General features: G+C 39.2%; 1 protein-coding gene and 1 non-coding gene across 4 annotated transcripts in view; one reads left to right on the forward strand and one right to left on the reverse strand.

Moving 5' to 3' along the window:
* Positions 1–12,406, forward strand: part of NUP62CL (nucleoporin 62 C-terminal like) — an 86,682-nt gene that overhangs the window by 67,678 nt on the left and 6,598 nt on the right. The window lies entirely within an intron of this gene.
* On the reverse strand, positions 4,812–4,915 carry LOC128773936 (U6 spliceosomal RNA). Its single transcript, XR_008418429.1, has one exon. It is a non-coding gene; the product is annotated as a U6 spliceosomal RNA (small nuclear RNA).

Consider the following 12,406-nt stretch of genomic DNA (forward strand, 5'->3'; position numbering starts at 1 on the left):
TGGTGGGGACCTGCATGGCACTTCCCCTGTGCTGTGGTGTATAACTGGAGTTGGTGGGCGGGGCTGCAGTCAGAGCTGATGTCTGCCCCCAGCCCACCGCTGGGGCCACAGTCAGACTGGTGTGTGCCTTCTCTTCCCCTCTCCTATGGGCGGGATTCACTGTGGGATGGCGTGGCCCGTCTGGGCTACTTGCACACTGCCAGGCTTGTGGTGCTGGGGATCTGGCATATTAGCTGGGGTGGGTAGGCAAGTTGCACAGGGGCAGGAGGGGCAGGCTTAGCTCACTTCTCCTTAGGTGATCCACTTCAGGAGGGGCCCTGTGGCAGCGGGAGGGAGTCAGACCAGCCCCCGGAGGGTTGGTTCTGCAGAAGCACAGCGTTGGGTGTTTGCGCGGAGCAAGCAAGATCCCTGGCAGGAACTGGTTCCCTTTGGGATTTTGGCTGGGGGATGGGTGAGGGAGATGGCGCTGGCGAGCGCCTTTGTTCCCCGCCAAACTGAGCTCTGTCATCCCGGGGCTCAGCAACTCTCCTTCCCTCTGTCCTCCAGCCTTCCCACTTTCTGAGCAGAGCTGTTAACTTATGACCTCCCAGATGTCACGTCCCGCTTGATGTCGGAACACGCTCCGTCTGGCCCCTCTGCTTTTGCAAGCCAGACTCGGGGGCTCTGCTTGGCCGGCGGGCCGCCCCTCCGCCCCGGCTCCCTCCCGCCAGTCCGTGCAGTGCGCACCACTTCTCCGCCCTTCCTACCCTCTTCCGTGGGCCTCTCGTCTGTGCTTGGCTCCAGAGACTCTGTTCTGCTAGTCTTCTGGTGGTTTTCTGGGTTAGTTAGGCAGGTGTAGGTGGAATCTAAGTGATCAGCAGGACGCAAGGTGAGCCCAGCGTCCTCCTACGCCGCCACCTTCCCTTGGTCTTCTATTTTTACTTTTTTAAATGTTTGTTTATTTTTGAGAGAGAGAGAGAGTGTGCGAGGGAGGGGAAGAGAGAGAGAGGGAGACGGAGAATCCCAGGCAGGCTCTGCACTGTCAGCACAGAGCCCGATGCTGGGCTCGAACTCACGAACCGTGAAATCATGACCTGAGCCGAAATCAAGAGTCAGTCGCTTAACCAACTGAGCCATCCAGGCACCCCTGTATCTTCATTTTAAACGTGACGGATAATATTTACCTTTCAGAGTTTTTGTAAGGGTTAAAAGAAGCGATGTTCAAGTTTCCTTGAGCAGTGCCTTGCCCAGGTTGGTGGTCAGTAAAAGACACTGGCAGAACTGGTTATCAGAGATAACTGTGTATAGGAGAGAGAGAGAAGGAGAAAGACGAGAAGTAGTTGTTAAATTGGGTCTAGGAAAGGCAGTTCCAGGTAGATTTTCATTGAAAACCACTCACCTTAGAGAAGTTGTAAGAACGGCTGATATGTGGGAGAATGTTGGTGACTGGAAAACACTGAGGAATGAGATTATGCAGTCTGACTCAGTTGTCCTCCTGTCTGTTACATGTATTCCTACAGTGAACAGTGCTTCTTGAGTGGAATTGGGGCGAGGGTTGTCAGAATGTAAATGGGGCTATAAAGAAAAATTATAGTCATTTTTTTTTTCTCCTGGCTCAGATCTTTGTCATAAGTAAAATATCAAGGCCAATGTTTTCCTACTAATAAACTTAAGTTTGTTAGCACTGCAGGGGACTTTATATAAATGAAGAAACTGTGGCCCAGAGAGTTTAAAAGACTTCCCTGAGAACACACAGCTAATTACTGGCAAAGCTAGGACCAGAATCCAAATTTCCTGATTATCAGAACAATGTTCTTTCTACTGGTATGCTCTCAAAACAATTTTAATATAGGCATCACTGGATGTAAAAACAAACATGTTACCTAACAGTAGAGGACAAGGGTTTTCAACATATGATAATGGTAGTACTTTGTGTGGGACATTTTGTTCTAATTTCTGGGTAGATTTCTCAGTCAACACAGGATAAAAAGAGTAAGAGTAAGATAGTTATGGATAGTAAGTAGGAGTTACTTATTTGCTTAAAATGCAGTTGAACTGGAGACAAAATGAGATTCTCAACTGAGACAATGGAGGCCATGATGAAGATGGGGACAAGCCTGGTAATTCTTGATACTGTGAGCTCCTTTTTGCTGTTCCCACCCAAGGAGCCTTTCCTTTTCATATCAGGAAATGACATGATCAAGGAATGGAGAGTGGCAGGGTTCAATTATGCTAAGAGGTGATTTTTGTTGGTGATTGTCTATTTTGCTTTTTAATAGTTAATGAGATCACATCTGCTGATCAGGACTGTGGACTGAGAAGTTTAAGGTTAAACTTTTCAGTGAGTCCATTTGTTCACATCCAAATAATAGTTATAGAAAAATTAATACGTTATTTTCACAAAAATAATATATTTTTTACTAAAGAAAAATCTCTAAGTGTATAGTTTTTAAAATGGTTTTAATGTCAAAATCTGTGTTTTAAAAGGTTTATGGGAAATGTTTTTGTGATTTAATGTCCTTAACATTGGTATAAAATTTTTCTTATTTAAAAAAAAATTTTTTAATTTTAACGTTTATTTATTTTTGAGACAGAGAGAGACAGAGCATGAATGGGGGAGGGTCAGAGAGAGAGGGAGACACAGAATCTGAAACAGGCTGCAGGTTCTGAGCTGTCAGCACAGAGCCCGACACGGGGCTCGAACTCACGGACCACAAGATCATGACCTGAGCCGAAGTCGGACGCTTAACCAACTGAGCCACCCAGGCGCCCCTAAACCATAGCAACTGTAATGCTAATAGGATCATGTGCTTAACTTAAGAATCAGCTTATCCTTAAAAGTGACTTGGAAATCATACATCACACTTTTGAGGTACCTGGGTAGCTCAGTTGGTTGAGCATCCAACTTTGGCTCAGGTCATGATCTCACAGTTTATGAATTCAAATGCCACATCGAGCTTGCTGCTGTCAGCACAGACCCCACTTTGGATCCTCTGGCCTCCTCTCTCTTTCCCTCCCCTGCTTGCACTCTCTCTCAAAAATAAATAAACATTTAAAAAAAGAAATCATACATCAAAATTCAAATATATTCAAGTATTACACTGTCCAATCAACTTTTCATTATTGATGAGTGAGTTATAGAGAAGCAGGCCCCTTTCTTTCTCTAGCATACATGGAACCAATTTATGGGATTGAGCTAGAAAGTGGTCAGAGATAAGTACAAAAGTATTGAATTAGGGGATGTCTGAACATGTGCTGATATTGACCAGTTCTCTGATTTGATATTCATCCATTGTTTAACATTATCTCTGCCTCTTCCTCCCAATTAGTATAGATAATTGAGAGTTAATAGTAATGATAGTCCAATACCACTTTCCATTCTTGTCTCTTTCTGTAAAAATTTACAGCATTATTTCAAGGTTTGCTGGATGGTGATGCTGCAGTCACACATCTGTCTTCTGAGTCACCGAAACTGCAGCAACTCCAGCTCTTCGGGGACCACTTATGACAGAGTTGACAATCAATCTGAGCTAATTTGTTATTCATTTTAAATATATTGAGCTACTTCTCTGAGAGAGGGGGGAGATAGGGGTGAAGGACAAGCATTTTTTTGTTTCTTCGTATACCAAACCATTGTTGTGTCTATAATATTAATATCATGTGCCACAATAAAGGAATGTGCAGTGTAAATCATCTACTTACCATTATTTAAAAGTTCCTTCAGGGGTGCCTGGGTGGCTCAGTTGGTTGAGCGACTGACTTCAGCTCAGGTCATGATCTCACGGTTTGTGAGTTCGAGCCCCGCGTCGCGGGCTCTGTGCTGACAGCTCAGAGCCTGGAGCCTGCTTCAGATTCTGTGTCTCCCCCTCTCTCTACCCCTCCCCCACTCATGCTCTGTCTCTCTCTGTCTCAGAAATAAATAAACATTAAAAAAAAGTCAAAGTTCCTTGAATATTTTCATGGTATTTTGCTTTTTTGGTGAGGTGTCCTAAAGCATCACGATTAAAATATATTTCATCCATAATCTTTGCTGTCTCTTATGGGTTACAACCCCATGATTATTTAATAGCGGCTCACAACATTTTGGCTGCTATTTAGGGCAGAGAGAGAAGAATCCTTGAAGTAACTAAAAATGCTGCAGGAATTTTGTGATGTTTCCAAAATATAGTCCCATTAGTACTGGTATGTGATCACCTTATTTTTTCTTTTTTGATGTAAAGCATTCTAAGTTGTTTAGTGTGGCATGACTAACTCTTGCATAAAATGCCTTCAGGATCATTTCAGAGAAGCAGCTTTTTGTGATATGTCACAATCATAATTCATTTTTACCCAATGTTAATATTTATTGGTTGAGGGGATTATTCTAAATTAGATTTTTCAGGGTTGGGTATTATTTATTTATTTATTTACATTTTTTAAAATTTATTTTGAGAGAGAGAGAGAACCAGCAGGGGAGGGGCAGAGAGGGGGACAGAGGATCTGAAGCATGTTCTGTGTTGACAGCAGAGAGCCCGATGCAGGACTTGAGCCCATGAACTGCGAGAACCTGAGCCGAAGTCAGACACTCAACCGATTGAGCCACTCAGGTGCCCCAGGGTTGGGTATTTTTTAATCACTTTTTTAAAAATTGAGGCATATTTGACATATAGCATTATGGTATTTTCAGGTGTACAACGCAATGATTCAAGATTTGTGTACATTGTGTTAAATGATCACCACAATAAGTCTGGTTAACATCTGTCACCTTACATAGTTACAAAAAAAGGGTTTTTTTTTTCCTCATCACAGGAATCATGTGTTGACAACTTTTAATATCTTTCTTAGCAACTTTCAAATATGTACTACAGTATTATTTGCGTGTCATCCTTGCGCAGGGGCCATGCTAATCTTCTCTGTATCGTTCCAATTTTAGTATATGTGCTGCCGAAGCGAGCACTGTACTACAGTATTATTAACTATGGCCACCGTGCTGTATTTTTTTTAGGAAGCTTGGCAAAGGGTGCCTGGGTGGTTCAGTCAGTTGAGCATCCAACTCTTTTTTTTTTTTAATTTTTTTAACGTTTATTTATTTTTGAGACAGAGAGGGACAGAGCATGAACGGGGGAGGGTCAGGGAGAGGGAGACACAGAATCTGAAACAGGCTCCAGGCTATGAGCTGTCAGCACAGAGCCCGATGCGGGGCTCGAACTCAAGGACCATATCATGACCTGAGCCGAAGTCGGACACCCAACCAACTGAGCCACCCAGGCGCCCCTAGCGTCCAACTCTTGATTAGAGCTCAGGTCATGATCCCAGGGTCATCAGATCGAGCCCCGTGTCAGGCTCTGCACTGAACTCATGGAGCCTGCTTAAGATTCTCCCTCCCTCTCCTGCTGTCCCTCTCCCTTGCTTGCTTGCTCTCTCTCTCTCTCTAAAAGAAAAAAATAAAAATAAAAAAAGAAGCTCGGTCCATATAAATGCTCTAAAAATATTTATATTAATTAATTTTCATCCCTCTTAAATCTGAAGAGCATCAAATGCTGAGATGCCAAAAGATGTCTTTGAATTCCAAATGAAGTGTCTTCTTCCTCTTTCATCTTCTCAAATAGAATCTGATTTACTGATTAAGGTGGTTTCTTTTACCTCCTCTTTTTATTAAATTCTTTGGGAAATCTTGGTGACATTGGTTGATCAGTGAAGTCATCTATTGTGTTCTGGAGTATAATGTTCCACTTCAGATACTTGAGAAGCAAACATTCTTGATCTGCCAGAGATGTGGCAACAATGCAGACTCACTTTAAGGGTCCCTTAAGCTCACCAGAGACAGGTACTCACGTGCTTCTTCCCACTGCAGCTAACTGAAAGGTATTTTAATGTCTTTCCATTGTTTAATGAGCTGCCTCCTCATCTCTGCTCCCCTTTACAGACAAAATAGGTTTATTGTCACATCATTGTTCCTTGATTCTAAAGAATCTCTTATAGGTTAGATTAGGGTACGAAGGTTAAAAATGATGAAGTCTTCAGCTCCTATTAGGAAGTAGTGCGTGATGGTTAACATTCTCAGAGCTCCACTTCTAAAATTCCTTTTCTATATGTAAATCCAGATTTGAAACACACTCGGTGCATCTGCAGAATTAGATTTCTCCCTAATCCTGCTTATGTACATTTTGTGCCCAAGTGAATTTCTTCAAGCTGGAGAGCCTCCTCAGATGAATTATATGTAGCATGATTTAAATCACTCCCAAATAGGATTTATATTGTTTGTGAGATATACAGATTTTTCTCCAAAGCAATTTTCTTTTTAGTGACTAAAAACTGTAAATATGCTGGAGTCTTGCTGTAATGGTGTTTTTGTGCCCATGCTCTATGGCCACCTCATAGATAAAATGGCCTGATAGTATTTCACCAATGAGATCTCCCCAGATGGGGTTCAGATAGACCTGCCTTATTTTGAGCCCTTCAGTATTTGAAGGAACAACAAATAGCGTTATGCTGTTGTGCCAGTTATTAGCTCAGCATTGTACTTTTTCTTTGAGGTCTTCACAGCATTTGACAAACAGGCACACTGTAATAGAAAAAGCACTTGTAGATGGGAGTCTGAAGATAAGAACCCTGGTATCATTTTTCATTAGCTTTGGCCTTTGGGAAGCTACTGAACCTTACCTTCTTGAGTTTTTCATTCTCTCCATCCTAGGATATTGTGGGACTCAAATAAGGTGATATGTATAGGCATTTTGAAAACTGAAGTACTGTATAATTGGAATGTGTTCTTTTAGATGCAAGTCAAAACCACATATTTGTGACTCTACATACAAAACACCTACTGTGGGCCATGGCACTGTCAATCGGTGTAGGAGGTATAAACATCAGTGCTACACTGCCTTGAACAGGTTCACAGTGTGGAGTGGGGGCAGCAAAGAAAGAGAAACCTAATCTTTAGTTGATTTCCTGGAAGAGGTAGAATTGAAATGAGACTTGAAGAGTGAGTGATATTTCAATAGGATGACTGTCTGAGGACCACTTAGGATGTAATGTAATAATTCTACTACCTTGTTTCCGCCATGTCGCCTCGAAGATTTCAGGATACCTTCACCATTTTTTTCTTTTTATACCTTTCCTTGAAATGTATATTTTATTAATTTTGTATGAAGTGTAGTGCTATACACAAGCAGAGAGTACCACTTGAATGTATCAGTAGCAAGACCAGGATGAACATTCCCATGGCAGAGATGAGAGCTTTGCGCATCATCTAGAAATACTCTTCTTCCCATCAGACCATAGTTAGTACTAAGAATTCAGGTATATTTATTCTGAGTGTTCCTTCAGTTTTAATAAACTGGGAATCTTCTTAAAATTAGTTAAGACAGGGGCACCTGGGTGGCTCACTCAGTTAAGCGTCTGACTCTTGATTTCAGCTCAAGTCATGATCTCATGGTCGTGAGATCGAGCCCCATGGGATTCTGCTTGGGATTCATTCTCTCTCTCTCTCTCAAAAAAGTAGCTAAGACAAATAGGACAGTGTTCTCTCTCTCTCTCTCTTTTTCTTCTTTCCTTACCCCCTTCCTATCTCTCTCTTCCCCTATCTGAATGAGAAATAAACCTTAATTATATTACCCTCCTGAAATTTCAAGATTGCTTTTAAACAGCAGACTAACCTAATACAGAGATATGTTCTACAGTAACCAGAACCTATTGCTTCTCGGACTTTGGCTAAGATAAGTGCAGTAACGAGAACCTAAAATATGGCTTTAGCTTAACAGGCATGCAACGATGAGGGAAACCATATTGAAGGCTAAAAAGATGGCCAACCATATTAAGTAGTGAGAACAGATTTGTTAAAACTGTTGCCTCATATAAATAGTTGTATTATGTGCCTATTGAGCAGGCACTTCCAGGAAAAGAGGTTGAGAATCTAATCCTTATTTGTGTTAGTCTTCATCACTGAAATTTTTATTTAGTTAATTGTACATTCACATGCACTAGTAAGAAATAATAGAGAGGTCCTGAAGAAATAATAGAGAGGTCCTATTCTTTTTTTTAAGTTTATTTATTTATTTTGAGAGAGAGAGACTGAGCAAGCTAGTACGGGAGGGGCAGAGGGAGAGAGAGAATCCCAAGCAGGCTTACAATGCGGGACTCAATCCCACGAAACATGAGATCATATCCTGAGCCAAAATCAAGAGTCAGATGCTTCACCGACTGAGCCACCCAGGCACCCCATGGTCCAATTTATTCTTTATCTAGTTTTCCCCATTGGTAACATCTTATAAAACTGTAGAACAGTATCACAAGCAGGATATTGGCATTGGTATAATCTGTCTTGTTCAGATTTTCCTGGTTTTACTTGTATTGTGTTTGTGTGTGTTCAGCTGTATACAGTTTTCTCACATGTGTAGGTTTGTATATCCATTACCATAGTCAAAATTCAGAACAGTTACATTACCATAAGAATTACTCATATTCCCCTTTTATTGCCAGAATCACCTCCATCCCACTCCTCTAACCCAGATCCTAATTCCTAGAAACCACTAATTTATTCTCCATTTCTAAAATTTTATCATTTCAAGATATTGTATAAATGGAATCATACAGCATATAACCATGTGGCTTTCTTTTTTGCTCAACGTAATTCCTCTGACATTGATCTAAATTACGTATATCGGTGGTTTTATCCTTTTTGTTGCTGACTAATATGCCAGTTTTCCTAGTATGTATGCATCACAGTTTATGTACACATTTACCGGTTGTAGGACATCTGGGATGTTTCCAGTTTTTGGCTACTCATGAATAAAGCTTCTGTGAATATTTATGTGCAGATTTCTTGTATGAACAGCAGTTTTCATTTCTCTAGGATACATGTCCAAGAGTGCAATTGCTGGTCATATGGTAGTTGCATGTTTAGTTTTATGAGAAGCTGCTACACTTTTTTTTTCCAAAGTAGATGTACCATTTTCCATGTCTACCAGTGATGTATGATAGATCTAATTTGTCTGTGTCCTCAATGGCATTTGGCATTTTCACTGTTTTTTCCCTTTTGACCATTCTGATAGATGTGTAGCAATATCATTGCAGTTTTAATTTCATTTCTCTGGTGGCTAATGATGTTGAACATCTTTTTATATGCTTATTATATTGCTGTCAGTATATCATCTTTGGTGGAATGTCTCTTTTGTCCATTTACTAATTGGTTTATCTGTTTTAATGTTCTGAGAGTTTATTATATATTCTAGGGTATATACTAGTCCTTTGTTGGCTTATGTGGTTTGAAGATGTTTTATCCTAGTCTTCGTTTGTCTATTCCTTTTAATAGCACTGTTCACAGGACAAAAATCTTTAATTTTGAGGAAGTGTAGCTTCTCCATTTTTTTATGGATTATGCTTTTGGTGTCAAATCTAAGAACTTTTTGCTGAGTACTGTATCCCCAAAATCCCCCCCCCTTTTTTTCCTACAAGTTTTATTGTTTTACATTTTCCCTTTAAGGCCATGATCCACTTTGAGTTAATATTTCTATAAGATGTGAGGTTTAGATCAAGGTTGGTTTTTTTTTTTTTTTCCTTTTTATGCCTACAGATATCCTGGTTGCTCTGGCACCATTTGTTGAGAAGACTATCCTTCCTCAATTGAAATGCTTTTACACCTTTGGCAAATATCACTTTGGCATATTTGTGTGGTTCTTTTTCTGGGCTCTCTACCCCATGGACCTATATGTGTTTTCCTCCACTAATATCACACTGTCTTTATTACTGTTGCTGTATAGTAAGCCTTAATATCTGGTAGAGTGAGTCCTCCCATGTTATTTTTTTTCCTGTCAAGATTGTTTTGGCTATTTTATTTCCTTTTCCCTCTCACAAAAATTTGCTGAGATTTGATAGGAATTACATGAAACCTATAGATCGGTTTAGGGAAGAATTGACATCTCTACTTTGTTGAATCTTCCCATCCATGAAAACATGGCATGACCCAACATTTATTTAGATTTCCTTTTATTTCTTTCATATGATTTTGTAATTTTCAGCACCCACATTATGTACATTTTGGTTTTGTTAGATTTATACTTAACTGTTTCATTTTATTTATAGTGATTACAAATGGTATTATGTTTTAAATTTTGGTTTCCACATGTTCATTGCTAGTACATAAAAATGCAATTCATTTTTATGTGTTGATCTTATATGTAGGCTTGCTGAACTCACTTCTTGGATCTAGGAATTTTTGTTTGTTTTGGTTTTGATTCCTTGGGATTTTCTACGGAGGTAGTTATATCATCTGCAAATAGGGATAGTTTTACTTCCTCCTTTCCAATCCGTATGCCATTTATTTCTTTTCCTCACATTGCACTGGCTAGAACTTCCTGCACTATGTTAAATAAAAGTGATGAGAGTAGACATCTTTGTCTTGTTCCTGAGTTTGCACAGAAAGCCTTCAGTCTTTTGATTTAAGTATGATGTTAGCTGTAGGGTTTTTTTTTTGTAGATGCTCTTTATCAAGTTTAGGTAATTCTGCTCTGTTCCTGACTTGCTGAGAATTTTTATCATGAATGCGTAGTGGATTTTGTCAAATGTTTTTTCTGCATCAATTGGTATAATCATATGTTTTTTCTTCTTTAGTTAGTTTTTATGGTGGATTACATTGATACCTTTTTTAATGTTGAGTCAGCCTTAAATTTGTGGAATAACTTCTACTTGGTCATGGTTTATAGTTTCTTTTATACAGTGTTGAATTCAGTTTGCTAGAATTTTCTAGACGTTTTTAAGTGAGAGATTTTTAAATGTTCATGACAGATATTGGTCTATAATTTCTCTTTTTTTATACTATCATTTCTTGGTTTGTTATTAGGTTAATAGTGGCCTCTTTTTTAGAAGAATTTGTGAAGAATTGGCATTGATTCTCTTTAAGTATTTGGTAGAATTCTCCAGTGAAACTGTATATGGGCCTGGGTATTTCGTTTTGGGGAGCTTTTTAATTACAGACTCAATTTCTGTAATGCTTATAGGAATATGCTTCAGAGTATCTTGGTAGCATTTTCATAATTTGTGGTTTTCTAGGAATTGGTACAATTCTGCTAAGTTTTGAGTTTTAAGAATAGTTATTCTTAGGATTTCCTCTTGATACTTTTAATGGCTGCAGGACCTGTAGTGATCTGCCCTGTTTCATTCCTTATATTGGTGATTTGTGTTTTCTCTCTATTTTTACTTTTTTCTGTCTTAGTAGAGGTTAATCAATTTTATTGATTTTTTTTACCCTCAGAGAATCAGCTTTTTGTTTCATTGATTCTTCTATATAGTGTTCCTGTTTTAAATTTCATTGATAACCAGTCTTTATTATGTCCTTCCTTCTGCTTGCTTTGGGTTCATTTTGCTCTTCCTCTATTTTCTTAAGGTAGGAACTTAGGTTATGGATTTGAGACCTCTCCTTGTTTCTAATAGTATTCTCTTTTAAAGCTTTCTGATAATCAGCAGTTTTTAAACATCAGTTGTCATCTCTAACCATCAGTTTTACTAATGGTTCTTTTACTTTCCATTATAAAGCTCCATGTTAACAAACACCTGCACATACATACCCAAAGGCAACTCAAATTAAACTTACGTAAAACTAAACTCATTATCTTCACTCTCTCCTGGGCCTCTCAGATCAGTAACTCCTCCTACTTTTCTTTTTCTCAGCTAATGATTGCTATTATTTACTCAGGGACCTTAAGGTAGACTATTTCTATTTCTCCAGTAAGTAATGATGATTATACTTCTTAATAGCTCTTGAATCTTTTCAGTAGATTCCTATCACTGCCTTATTTCAGGTCTTCTTCATCTCCCACCTTGAAAGTAGAGTATAAGGTTTTTTAATAAGGTTTATGAAAAATACCAGCTCCCCTGTCCACACCCCGTTTGCCACTCGCTAGAAGAAATCACTTTCAGTTATTTTAGCTGCTTCTTAAAAAATATTTTTCTTTTTTCTTTATTTGTTTAATTTATTCTGAAAGAGAGAGTACGAGTTGGGGAGGGGCAGAGAGAGAATTCCAAGCAGGCTCCACACAGACAGTGCAGAGCCCGACATGAGGCTTGAACCCACCAACTGTGAGATAATGGCCTGAACCAAAATCAAGAGTCAGACGCTTAACTGACTGTACCACCCAGGCGCCGCTAAAGCATATTTCTAGATCTCTAAATACCATGTATACTGTTTCTTTTTAGGTTTTCCATTTTAGGCCTTCTGTACTGACTTCCCAAAATGGGAGGCAAGGATTTAACTATTTTATACCACCCTCATTTTGTGTGTGTATATGTGTGTATATGCATGTAGTACCTAAGTATGTGTATATAATATACCACCATACTGCCCCCCCAGTATATGTACATATTACATATAGAGAAGTATATAAATATATGCATGTAAGTACACTTTTCTGTCATCTTACCAATATAGGTATATCATAAATTATACATAGAACAG

This window comes from Panthera pardus, unplaced genomic scaffold (genome assembly GCF_024362965.1).
Source record: "Panthera pardus isolate Hobbes unplaced genomic scaffold, ASM2436296v1 HiC_scaffold_27, whole genome shotgun sequence".
Taxonomy (NCBI): Eukaryota; Metazoa; Chordata; class Mammalia; order Carnivora; family Felidae; genus Panthera; species Panthera pardus.